Source organism: Xenopus laevis, chromosome 6L (assembly GCF_017654675.1).
Source record: "Xenopus laevis strain J_2021 chromosome 6L, Xenopus_laevis_v10.1, whole genome shotgun sequence".
NCBI lineage: Eukaryota > Metazoa > Chordata > Amphibia > Anura > Pipidae > Xenopus > Xenopus laevis.
Genome location: NC_054381.1, coordinates 158,577,364 through 158,589,580, shown reverse-complemented (window position 1 = coordinate 158,589,580; position 12,217 = coordinate 158,577,364). Strand labels below are relative to the sequence as shown.

The following is a 12,217-nucleotide window of genomic DNA, read 5'->3' as shown; positions in this document are numbered from 1 at the left end:
AATTCAGCAGGAACAGCCCCTAAATTTGCTCATAGTCTGTACAGAGAGATCCCATAAAACTGACAGCATAGGTATCCCCTGTACTAAGCATAGTCTATCAATTTATAGTGTTCATTCAAACAGTGATTTGTGATGCTAAAATGAAATGTCTGATCCTACCTGACCATTGCTCTACTTCTCCCACTCACATTCTTTGGCATTGCTACACTGTGTAAAGTAGGTGGGAGAGCAGATAGCAGGTAGATGACCTATATGAAAGGGACCCTAATCAGTCAGGGCTGTGAATGTCAATATTTCAGTCTTAGATCTGATTTATCTGACAGCGTGGGAAGCAGAATACAGGTTCAAGGATAGACTGACAGGTCAGTAGCAAATAAACAGTGTGTCCCTTTTATTCTATTCCCAGAAAGTACTCTTATCTTTCCCTGATATCAGCCAGACATTTACTCAATATTCTTCACTAAATTTAAAAGGGATGTAAAAATTGAATACTGCTCGTCTCTTCATGAGCCTAAAGGAGAAATAAGCCCTGTGTATAAGTAGGGGGTTCTATTGGAATAGCTTGAGCCTGCCCAGGGTACAATGGGGAATACCTATGCTGCCATAGTTTTATGGGATCTCTCTGTACAGACTATGAGCAAACTTAGGGACTGTTCCTGCTGAATTGTGCTTAGTACAGGGGAATACCTATGCTGCCATAGTTTTATGGGATCTCTCTGTACAGACTATGAGCAAACTTAGGGGCTGTTCCTGCTGAATTGTGCTTAGTACAGGGAATACCTATGCTGCCATAGTTTTATGGGATCTCTCTGTACAGACTATGGGCAAATTTAGGGGCTGTTCCTGCTGAATTGTGCTTAGTATAGGGGAATACCTATGCTGCCATAGTTTTATGGGATCTCTCTGTACAGACTATGAGCAAACTTAGGGACTGTTCCTGCTGAATTGTGCTTAGTACAGGGGAATACCTATGCTGCCATAGTTTTATGGGATCTCTCTGTACAGATAGGGTTGCCACCTTTTAGTGAAAAAAATAACCGTCCGGTGGGGGGCGGGTAAAAAAAGGAGGCGGTCAACATCGCGGCGATGTAAAGAACTCTAAAAAAAAAAAAAAAGGTAAGTTCTGCGCAAATGGGGGCAGGCTGAGGGCTTTTTTTAAAGGATATTACAAATTACCGGCAACTGCATTGCCGGTAAATTTGTAATACCGGCCCGGGACTTGGCAGGTGTTTTACCGGCAACCCTATGTCCAGACTATGAGCAAACTTAGGTGACTGTTCCTGCTGAATTGTGCTTAGTACAGGGGAATACTTAGTCTGTACAGAGAGATCCAATAAAACTATGGCAGCATAGGTATTCCCGTGCACTAAGCACAATTCAGCAGGAACAGTCCCCTAAGTTTGCTCATAGTCTGTACATAGAGAAACCATAAAACTATGGCAGCATAGCTATTCCCCTGTACTAAGCACAATTCAGCAGGAACAGTCCCCTAAGTTTGCTCATAGTCTGTACAGAGAGAAACCATAAAACTATGGCAGCATAGGTATTCCCTGTACTAAGCACAATTCAGCAGGAACAACCCCCAAGTTTGCTCAGTCTGTACAGAGAGATCCCGTAAAACTATGTCAGCATATGAGCAAACTTAGGGGCTGTTCCTGCTGAATTGTGCTTAGTACAGGGAAATACCTATGCTGCCATAGTTTTATGGGATCTCTGTACAGACTATGAGCAAACTTAGGGACTGTTCCTGCTGAATTGTGCTTAGTACAGGGAATACCTATGCTGCCATAGTTTTATGGGATCTCTTTGTACAGACTATGAGCAAACTTATGGGCTGTTCCTGCTTCAGTTGTACCATGGGATATTCAGTTACTGAGCGTGTTCCAACTGGCCATGTCCCCTGCTGGCTTCTTGTAATTAGATTGATACTAAATGAAGTTTGCAGGAGTTTGTAATTAAGGTTGTGAACAGATAGTAAATGAAGCGGAATCCTAAAGGAGCAGTATACACTTAAGGGCTGGGACACACTGGGCGATTTGTGGAGATTTAGTCGCCTGGCGACTAATCGCCGCGACTTTCCACGACCAATCTTCCCCGAATGCTTCCCCTCTCTCTGCGCCTGGCTAAAATGAAAAATCGCCTGCGCTAATCACACTCGGCGATTCGTTTTCCGAATCGCCCAGTTTGTCCCTACCCTAAAAACCCCTTGAGCGCATTTAATAGGACTGCATTTTAAAACGACATCATGACTATTCTCGTCCTATTTTTTAATCAATCTGTATTTTTACATAGGTGAAAGGTGAGAGCTAGGATTACTACCCCCTTCATTTATAAACTGGGCTATTAGTTCAGAGTTGCCCGTCTACATTTCACCTAACCAATGTCTCCCAGCAGCCTTTGAGGCTCATTATTAGGGGCTTCTCGGTGCACTAATAATTAGTTCCATCAACTCCTCTGAAGTTCTTTGGGGCCAGAATTCACATAGTGCTAAAATGAAACTTGCTTCATATTCTTGTTTGGTGCTGGTAATAATAGAAACCATCGATAATTCGAAAATAAAATAATAGGCAAAATGTCTGTTCAGCACAAGCCCTGTTTGTTCAGGTCATGTTGAAAAGGGGGGCACTGTCCTTATATTGGCCCTAACCACAAGCACCACCGGTTACGTTTTCATCAAAACTAGAAGTTTAAAAGCAGATTTAGAGATATTTATTTATTTATTTATTTATTTATTTATTTTTCTATCTTTCAGGTGTATTTAGCCAGAGGATTCGCCTAATTTTACTTAGAGTTCTTACACACGGGCAGTTTTTCCTGCGCCCGTTTCCTGCGTTGCGCTTTGTTCCGTTCAGACGCAGGGGGCGCAGGATTAGACGCACTCAGTTGTCACGGGGGCTGTACTCACACAGACGCATGTAAGCTCCAAACGCAGGTGGGACGCAGCATGTTGCATTTCCCCCTCCGTTCGGCGCATACATGCGTCTGTGTGAGTACAGCCCCCTTGACAATAGAGTGCGTCTTATCCTGCGCTCCCCTGCGGCTGAACGGAAGAAAGCGGAGCACAGGTAAAAACGCCCGTGTGTAAGAGCCCTAATTCAGTCTAAAAGCAACTTCTGTTGCGCCCAACCCACTGCCGGTTACATGGAATAACTCGGTCAGAATGCTTTGTTGTATTTTGTTTACATCCCCTGATTTTGTTTTCCCCCATATTACATTGCTGTTTTGTGGTCCCACCTATATATTATGCATAATACATTTTCCTGGATTTTACGTAAACTTAAAGGGATAATGTTATGGGGAAAAATGTTTTTTTTAAAACAAATCGGTTAATAGTGCTGCTCCAGCAGAATTCTGCACAGACATCCATTTCTCAAAAGAGCAAACAGATTTTTTTTTATATTCAATTTTGAAATCTGACATGGGGCTAGACATATTGTCAATTTCCCAGCTGCCCCTGGTCATGTGACTTGTGCTCTGATAAACTTCAATCACTCTTTACTGCTGTACTGCAAGTTGGAGTGATATCACCCCCCTCCCTTCCCCCCCCCCCAGCAGCCAAACAAAAGAACAATGGGAAGGTAACCAGATATCAGCTCCCTAACACAAGATAACAGCTGCCTGGTAGATCTAAGAACAGCACTCAATAGTAAAAACCCATGTCTCACTGAGACACATTCAGTTACATTGAGAAGGAAAAACAGCAGCCTGCCAGAAAGCATGACCTAGGGCAGCTGGGAAATTGACTATGTCTAGCCCCATGTCAGATTTCAAAATTGAATATAAAAAAATCTGTTTGCTCTTTTGAGAAATGGATTTCAGTGCAGAATTCTGCTGGAGCAGCACTATTAACTGATACATTTTGAAAAAAACGTTTTCCAATGAGGGTTCTACTGTATATTGTTTAGGGTATCCAGGTGCAGTAGCGGTGGTTGCAGTATCGGGTGCCCGGGTGCATTAACTGTGGGTGCCCGGGTGCAGTAGGGATGGGTGCCCGGGTGCATTAACTGTGGGTGCCCGGGTGCAGTAGGGATGGGTGCTCAGGTGCAGTAACTGTGGGTGCCCGGGTGCAGTCGGGATGGGTGCTCAGGTGCAGTAACTGTGGGTGCCCGGGTGCAGTAGGGATGGGTGCTCAGGTGCAGTAACTGTGGGTACCCGGGTGCAGTAGGGATGGGTGCCCGGGTGCATTAACTGTGGGTGCCCGGGTGCAGTAGGGATGGGTGCTCAGGTGCAGTAACTGTGGGTGCCCTGGTGCAGTAGCTGTGCTGCAGGTTGGGAGGTGAGGCCTGAAGTGCTGCCTTGTTGTTTTTGTTGTTTACACCACTCGTGATTAATTCTTCTTCTCTCCAGCTCTGAAACTTGATGCCAACTAATTGGCTTGTACTTTTGGAGAGACAACAACAAGCACGCAAACTTTAATAAACCAAAACATGGTTACTGGTGCCATAGCAACCGGGGTGCTGTCGAAACCATGTGCCGTGGGATAAGATTTAGCGGTGGCCTCTTGGCACAGTTAACTCTTGGCTGTGCATCCAGGGTGCTTGTAAGATGCAGGGCTAGCGATGCTGTTGGGCACCCACAGATGTGGTAGAACTGAATATGTCTTGTTAAATCTTCTCTGTGCTTAGGGGTTAGAGAATTTGGGGTTGTAGGCGGCCCCTTAAGGTTGCCAGTTCTGGCCCAGACCTTTTGGTAGTTTTCAAGTTTAATGTTCTTACTCTTTTACCAGTGGAATAAGTGGAAAGTGCTTGGGTTTAGGCAAAAAAAATCCCTTTGGTTGTTGGAGGGCACCCCTCTTGTGGATGTGGGTGCTGGTGCTGAGCTCTGTAAAATATGAAATTGCTTGTGCATGTCAGACATCAGTTTTGCTTTGGTCTGTAGTCCCTGTTGTGGTTACTTAAAGGAACAGTAACGTCAAAAAATTTGTGTTTTAAAAGGGATACTGTCATGGAAAACAAATTTTTTTAAAACGCATCAGTTAATAGTGCTGCTCCAGCAGAATTCTGCACTGAAATCTATTTTTCAAAAGAGCAAACAGATTTTTTTTATATTCAATTTTGTAATCTGACATGGGGCTAGACATATTGTCAATTTTGCCAGCTGCCCCCAGTCATGTGACTTGTGCTCTGATAAACTTCAGTCACTCTTTACTGCTGTACTGCAAGTTGGAGTGATATCACCCCCTCACCCCCCCCCCCCCAGCAGCCAAACAAAAGAACAATGGGAAGGTAACCAGATAACAGCTCCCTAACACAAGATAACAGCTGCCTGGTAGATCTAAGAACAGCACTCAATAGCACCAAATAGTCTTTTGAGAAATAGATTTCAGTGCAGAATTCTGCTGGAGCAGCACTATTAACTGGTGTTTTGGAAAAAAACATGTTTTCAATTTCTGCCATTGCTACACAGCAGCTTGTTTATATAAACTACAGTAGTACTTATCTGTTATCTACTGTGTGTCCTGTGCTTGAATGGCTGCCCCCATGGCTACACAGCAGCTTCTTTATATAAACTATAGTAGTGCAAACACGTCAGTTTTACCAGTGCAGGGCAACAGTACATGATATTTTCATTGCTTTAAAACTTGCAGTTTTTTTTACCTGCCTTTAGTGTGCAGAGAACTGTAATAGTGGGGGGCCTGGGGCAAAACTGAATTTGTTTAGCTCCATCATTTTGGTTGCTTCAGCCTATTAGATTGCACACCTCCCCCCTCCACAATACGGGTGCTGCATTCTATTAGATTGCAACATCCCCACCCCTCCGCATTATGGGTGCTGCCAGGGTCGGACTGGGTCGCCGGGACCCCGGGAAAAAACCTTGGCGGCCCTGCCTGCCCAGATCTAAAATTCAGAAGTTTTTTGTGCCGCAACCTTCCTTCGTTGGGCGGTCGCAGCAAAAACATTGTGAATGCATGCGCACACAGTACAGCGTGCCGGCACTCCTGTTTAGCAAGGGGGGCTCTGGGACAGCAGCCCTGGGCCCTCTAGTCCGACCCTGGGTGCTGCATCCTATTAGATTGCCCCCTGCCTCATCCTGGGTCTTCCATCCCACTAAAATGCTCCTCCTAGCCATCTACATGTTTGCTTGCCCCAGCACAAATTCAAGATGCTTCTGTTACTATTATTGTGCTGACAGTACTCCTAAATACCTGTACTTCAGCTTAGGTACCCGGGAGTATTTCACACCTGCCTGAGGTGCGTCTCAGTTCATTCCATAGGTGCAGCTGCTGAAGGTCACTAGCCGAGCCCTGCGCCTATTCCTAACTAGCTCACCCACACTGGAAAACTACCTGACCCTCTGACCTAATGGATATACTGTATGTCCGTATTTAGGGCAATGGTCATGTATGATACATTGTTACATATTATATATGTATATATTATACATCTTAAAGGAGAACTAAACCCTAAAAACGAATGTGGCTAAAAATGGCACATTTTATATAGTGAACTTGCACGAGGCTAAAGTTTCAGCTTGTCAATAGCAGCAATGATCCAGGACTTCAAACTTGTCACAGGGGGTCACCATCTTGGAAAGTGTCTGTGACACTCGCATGCTCAGTGGGCTCTGATTGGCTGTTGAGAAGCTAAGCTTAGGGCTCGTCACTAATTATCCAGCAGAAAATGAGCTTCCCTGGCTGTAATATAAGCTGATGCTACAGGTTTGCTGATTATTACATTCTGATGCTAATTGCACTGGTTTCTGTGCTGCCATGTAGTAATTATCTGTATTAATTACTAATCAGCCTTATATTGTGACATTTCTATTCTATGTGTACTGTATATTGTGAGTGGCTCCCTAAGCTCAGGAAGTGACAGCAGCACAGAGCATGTGCAGTGAATCAGCAGAAAAGAAGATGGGGAGCTACTGGGGCATCTTTGGAGACACAGATCTTTACTGCTAAAGGGCTGTGGTTGCCTTGGGCTGGTACAGAAGCACAAAACATCATGTACAACATTTCTACCTACTTCTTTAGTTTAACTTTCCTTGTCCTTTAAGGGGGCTGCAAACCCCTGCCCAATTAATTATCGTTTTAAGCATTTTCCACTATGCATTCACTGTGCATTCTTATTGGTTTTATAGTTATATTTAAATACAATTGCTTCCTGTCCCTTTGTGTTATCGGTCTCTTCTCATTATAACAATGTAGCAGAAGCCGGCTGATTAAGAGACCTGGGGGAGCAGCATGCAAGGCATTGTGGGAAACTCAGTATTGGCTGCTTGTGAGCTGCTACGTTGTTTCTTTTAAGGTGGGCTTAGACGTTACAAATATGACCTTTCCTGGAAAAGATGGTTCATTTCAATACACACGTGTAGAACAGAATCATCAGATATACAGGTAGAAACAATAGAATTCTACGTGTATCAATTCTGGCCGATGTTCAGGTGCCTTCAAAGGCAACCAATCAAAATTTTTCGACTAGCCTGATCGACGAGCCGACTCATATCCAAATCAGTCAGCTCGTCTCTCTCCATACGCAGCCGGATATCGTACCAAAATTTGTTTTGTACGATTTTATCAGTGCGTCTGTGGCCACCTTTACTCTGTATTCCCTGAAATCACATTTGTCGGACCCTCCCTTGAAACGTCCTGCTGTCTCCGCCAGTGCAGTTTGCTGCTCTACATCTGGGTTAACTGATAACGTTAGTGAATATATTTATTTTCGCCTGTGTTCAGTAGGAAATTCCCTTCCTTATTTCATTCTAGGGAAGTTTCCAAACACAATACAAATAGTTGCCATTCCTCTCTTACTCTCGTGCATACCGGCTGTATGAATGCGCTTACTGTCAATGCCTGTTGCTAAAATCTCACAGCCGCCCGGCCTGGAAACCTGGATGAGCCTCCGGGAAGGAGGAGGAAGCAAATCTTATTTGTGTGCGGCTTAGTTTCCCTAAGAGTATTACTAGTGCCTTGTTTGTGCCATTAGCAGCCTGTGTTGCCTGTATCATGTGCTACCAGAAAGCAGCAGTGACTAGTTCTGAGCGGAGGGATTTATTGGGGTCAGGAATCCACTGCCGTTTGCTTGGTGCTCCTCTTGGCTAATAAGCTGGACGTGGGAAGGTGAGTGAGGGTGATGGGGAAATTGATCTCTGTCTGTCCTTTCTTGTATCATTCTTTCAATCACATCCTTTAAAGGAGAACCAAACCCCTACAGCGGAGCTCACAGGAGCCATCTTCCGACTCTTCAGTAATCTTTAGGTCTTCTTCCGGCCCTTCGGCAAGTACCGTAAATTTTGGCTCATGCACAGTTGTCAAAAACCGCAAGACTGTGCATGCGCCGATACAGCGCTTACTGACCGAAGAAGACCAATGAAGATGGCGCCCGTGAGCTCCGCTGCACTGAATGTGCAAAGAGAGGTAAGTAAAGAGTTGGGGGCATTTACCGAAGGTAACGGCTATGCTGGGGGGGGGGGAACCAGGGAGGGGGGTCTTTTTAGGGTAGGGAGGTAGGGTTTTTTTTATAATTAAGGGTTTGGTTCTACTTTAAACCTCATTAGCAATAGAGGAACTCGTTACATAGAGAGGCAGAGTATATGGGTGATATTGGTAGCTCATTGGTTCAGTGGTGGGAGTTTGATTCCAACCTGGGTTCTGTTTGTTTCCTCCTACGCCCCAGATACATGCCAAGGGGTTAATTTGGCTCTGATTAAATTAACCCTATTATATGTATGTGGCGATAGGGATCCGATTGTAAGAAACTGGGACTCAGAGCTTTTGTAGAGGTCAGTCTTTTATTCTGTGAGACTGTCGGGGAGGTGCAGCTCGGAGCATTGTGAGCTCAGCCTAATAACCTGTTCAGGCAATTGTTTATTTGTGCCCTGGGTATCCATGAAATTATAGCATAGTGACCATTACTCCAACATTATTATATATCTGTAATCTATTTATGGGCTAAGGGGGCCCAGTCTGAAGGTCAGTTAGGGGGAGATTTGGGATGACTGCTTATTTGTGCCCTGGGTAACCCTAGAACTATAGCAGGGTGACACCCCAATGTTTCTATATATCTGTAAACTTGTTATGAGCTAAGGGGGCCCAGTCTGAAGGTCAGTTAGGGGGAGATTTGGGGTGAGTGTTTATTTGTGCCCTGGGTACCCCTGAGACTGTAGCAGAGTGTTTCTAACTTATTTGTTATGTAATTAATTGTGACTGTTCGAGGAGCATGTATACTTCATGTAGCATTTTTATTTTACTAAAACAAGTGCAAGGCGTGTGTATTTTCATAGATATTGTCTTAAACTGTTGACATGCTCCCCTAAATCACTGCCCTCCTCTAGGCATTGGGCGAAGCCAGACTGGCATGTTCATATGCATTAGTCATGTATTTTAGATTGTTTGAATGCACTTAAACAATTTTGCTAATTATGAGATTATGGGAATTCCAATCTCGCGTAAACTGCATTTTTTTATTCCATTTTGTGCGTCACTGACAAATACCCAATTATGTGCCTAAAAAAACATAAATGCAATATATTCATTGTTATGGGTTTAGCATGCTTTTTTTAACGCATTAAATAACTGCCCATGCGCAAGAGTCTTTAATGGGTGCAAAGAATTAGTATTGTTGAGATACAAACTGGTAACAAAGCTCGGATTTTAAGCACATGCTTTTTTTCTTGGAGATCTTTAAACTTTAGGGCAATGTCAGATGGGGCTTATTCTCTACTGGCTTATCTACAAAATATGGCCCCGCTGTGAAGCTGTACATTTAGGGGCAGATATATTAAGGTCAGAATTGGGTTTTCAACGAAAATTTTAATTTTGGAATTATTTTTTTTGGTCAATTCACATTTTGGGGTTAAAAAAAAAAACTAGAATTTTTCGATATTTATTTTACCCAGACCCTGGAAATAGCTATAATACAAAAATACCCCAAACTCGCTGTTTTTGTTTTTTAAATTTGAAATGAATCGAGTTCATTCAAGGTATATAAAACTCTAAAATTCGACTTTTCATCATTCACCCCTTAAAGGGGTGGTTCACCTTAGTAAAAGTTAACTTTTAGTATGCTATAGGCTAATTCTAAGCAACTTTTCAATTGGTCGTCGACCTACAGCCCAGAGTGCTCCTCGTGTTGTGGCATTTATTGCAGATGGCACCTCCGTGGTCCCTGATCAGACCCAACTGGGGAGACCATAGTTTTGGCCGATAACCAGATGATAAAATGACACGTGTGTGTTCAGCCCGGTTATGTAAAAGAGTGTCAGTCAGAGGTCATTGTGTTTTTGTGTATAAAGGCCACAATGTTGGCAAGTTAGAGAGGGAGGTCTTGTCATTGGTCTGTACTAGTAATAACATTTTGTGGGGTTTGGCCTTGTTACCATTGGAAAATACCTAAACAAGACTGTGTTGCTCGGCAGTAACCTTTCCGTGTTCAGTCCTGTGACGGTCAGATGCTAAACATATGTCTGGCCTGTCGGAACCTAAAACAGGCCGTCATTCTTCAGGAGTCAGTCCAGGGCCGAAAAGCAACTACTTTGGATGCCTTTCATTTAAAATCCTACTTATTTTTAGGCTGTTGATATATAAAAAGCAGCAGCACGAGTGAAGTGGATGCCATAAATTCATAGAGTGAATCCAGTGTGGGTTTTAGTTAATCAATGTGAAAATGCTGGTTCCAGGTTGCCTTCGCCCGGTTCCCAGGGGTTGCCTTCGCCCGGTTCCCAGAAGGTTCCAAGGGTTGCCTTCGCCCGGTTCAAAGGGTTGGAAAGAGTCAGAAGAAGAGTCACTATAAAAACTATATAAAAAAATATATATATAATGAAGACCAATTTAAAAGTGCAGCTGACCCAAAACAAACAGCAGAACATAGTATTTTGTTGGGACGATGACCCTGTGTGTTTGGAAACAAGTTGTGTAATAGTGAATAATGGGACTTCCTAGCACCTCGTGCCATTGTATCAGTCCCTCTATAAATAGCCGGGGAATCGGGCATGTGCCATATTCCTTCACCCCGTCACTTAACCTTGCTGGCTCCCTCCCATTGTTGCCCATTAATATATTCATTCCTTCTCTGACTTGCCATTTACAGCTTCAACTGCCTTCATGTGAGTGATAATAAGCAGCTTTATTTATTGGGGCCCAGATATGTTTTACTTCTAAGGGGAGAAGCTATCTCTCAGTTCTTGTTCATTTTCTCTTTATTAATTGCAAAATCTAATTTATTTCTGTGCTTTTTTATTTAATGATAGGAAGGAGCTTTGTTTCCCCCATCCCCATAGAAACCATTGCTTGCTCTATGCTGTCCCTGATAGTTTAGGGAGAGCCCTTCTGTTTTAAAGGCACGATTCTCTGTTTTGGAAACTTAAATCCCTTTAGTTTAAAGGGCATGTAAACGTAACTGTAACATTTTGCCTAAGTACCATTCTAATCTGCTTTCCAGTATATGTTTGCTACATGCTTCCACTTTTTGTGTTTTTAACATTTCTATTAAATAAAACTGCTGTTAAAAGTGCCTGCCTTTCCCTTTATATTCTCTGCCCTGGATGTTTTGAACGTTGTAGTTGAAGCCGCTGGAGGTGAATAGACCCAGAAAGAGACCACCAGCACATTGCTTTCAACAGCAATACAGGTGTGGGACCTGTTATACAGAATGCTCAGGTCCTGGGATTTTCCAGATAAGGATCTCCATACTTTAAGCCTACTAAGGAATCATTAAAATATTAATTAAACCCCAATAAGGATTAATTATATTTTCATTTGAATCAAATACAAGGTAGTATTTTAATCATTATTTTATTAAAATTGAGTCTGTGGGGGAGAGAGTCTTGCTCTGAGCTTTCTGGATAATGGATCCCATACCTGAAATACTGTAGCCCCCCACTTTTCAGGGGACCAAAACAAAATGGTGTAAAATGAGGGGAAACTTGATATCGGAAGGAAGTATAATATTAAGGTTTATACTTGTGCTTTCTAATGAATGCATTTGCTTAGAATTGCATTTTCTTTCAATAGGCAAATGATAATTTTGGGTATCCATCCCCTTGAATGGAGAACCAAAGCGTCTAGAAATGTTGTACATGATGTTTTGTGCTTCTGTACCAGCCCAAGGCAACCACAGCCCTTTAGCAGTAAAGATCTGTGTCTCCAAAGATGCCCCAGTAGCTCCCCATCTTCTTTTCTGCTGATTCACTGATTCACATGCTCTGTGCTGCTGTCACTTACTGAGCTTAGGGAGCCACTCACAATATACAGTACACATAGAATAGAAATGTCACAATA

At 43.2% G+C, this 12,217-nt stretch overlaps 1 protein-coding gene across 4 annotated transcripts in view; it reads left to right on the top strand.

Annotated features, from left to right (window-relative positions):
• Nucleotides 1–12,217, top strand: part of ptp4a3.L (protein tyrosine phosphatase type IVA, member 3 L homeolog) — a 60,577-nt gene that overhangs the window by 32,317 nt on the left and 16,043 nt on the right. The window contains exon 1 of one of the 4 annotated variants that reach the window (XM_041565419.1): nt 7,926–8,059. The gene's annotated coding sequence lies outside the window, so the exon portion shown is untranslated. 4 annotated transcript variants of the gene reach the window in all.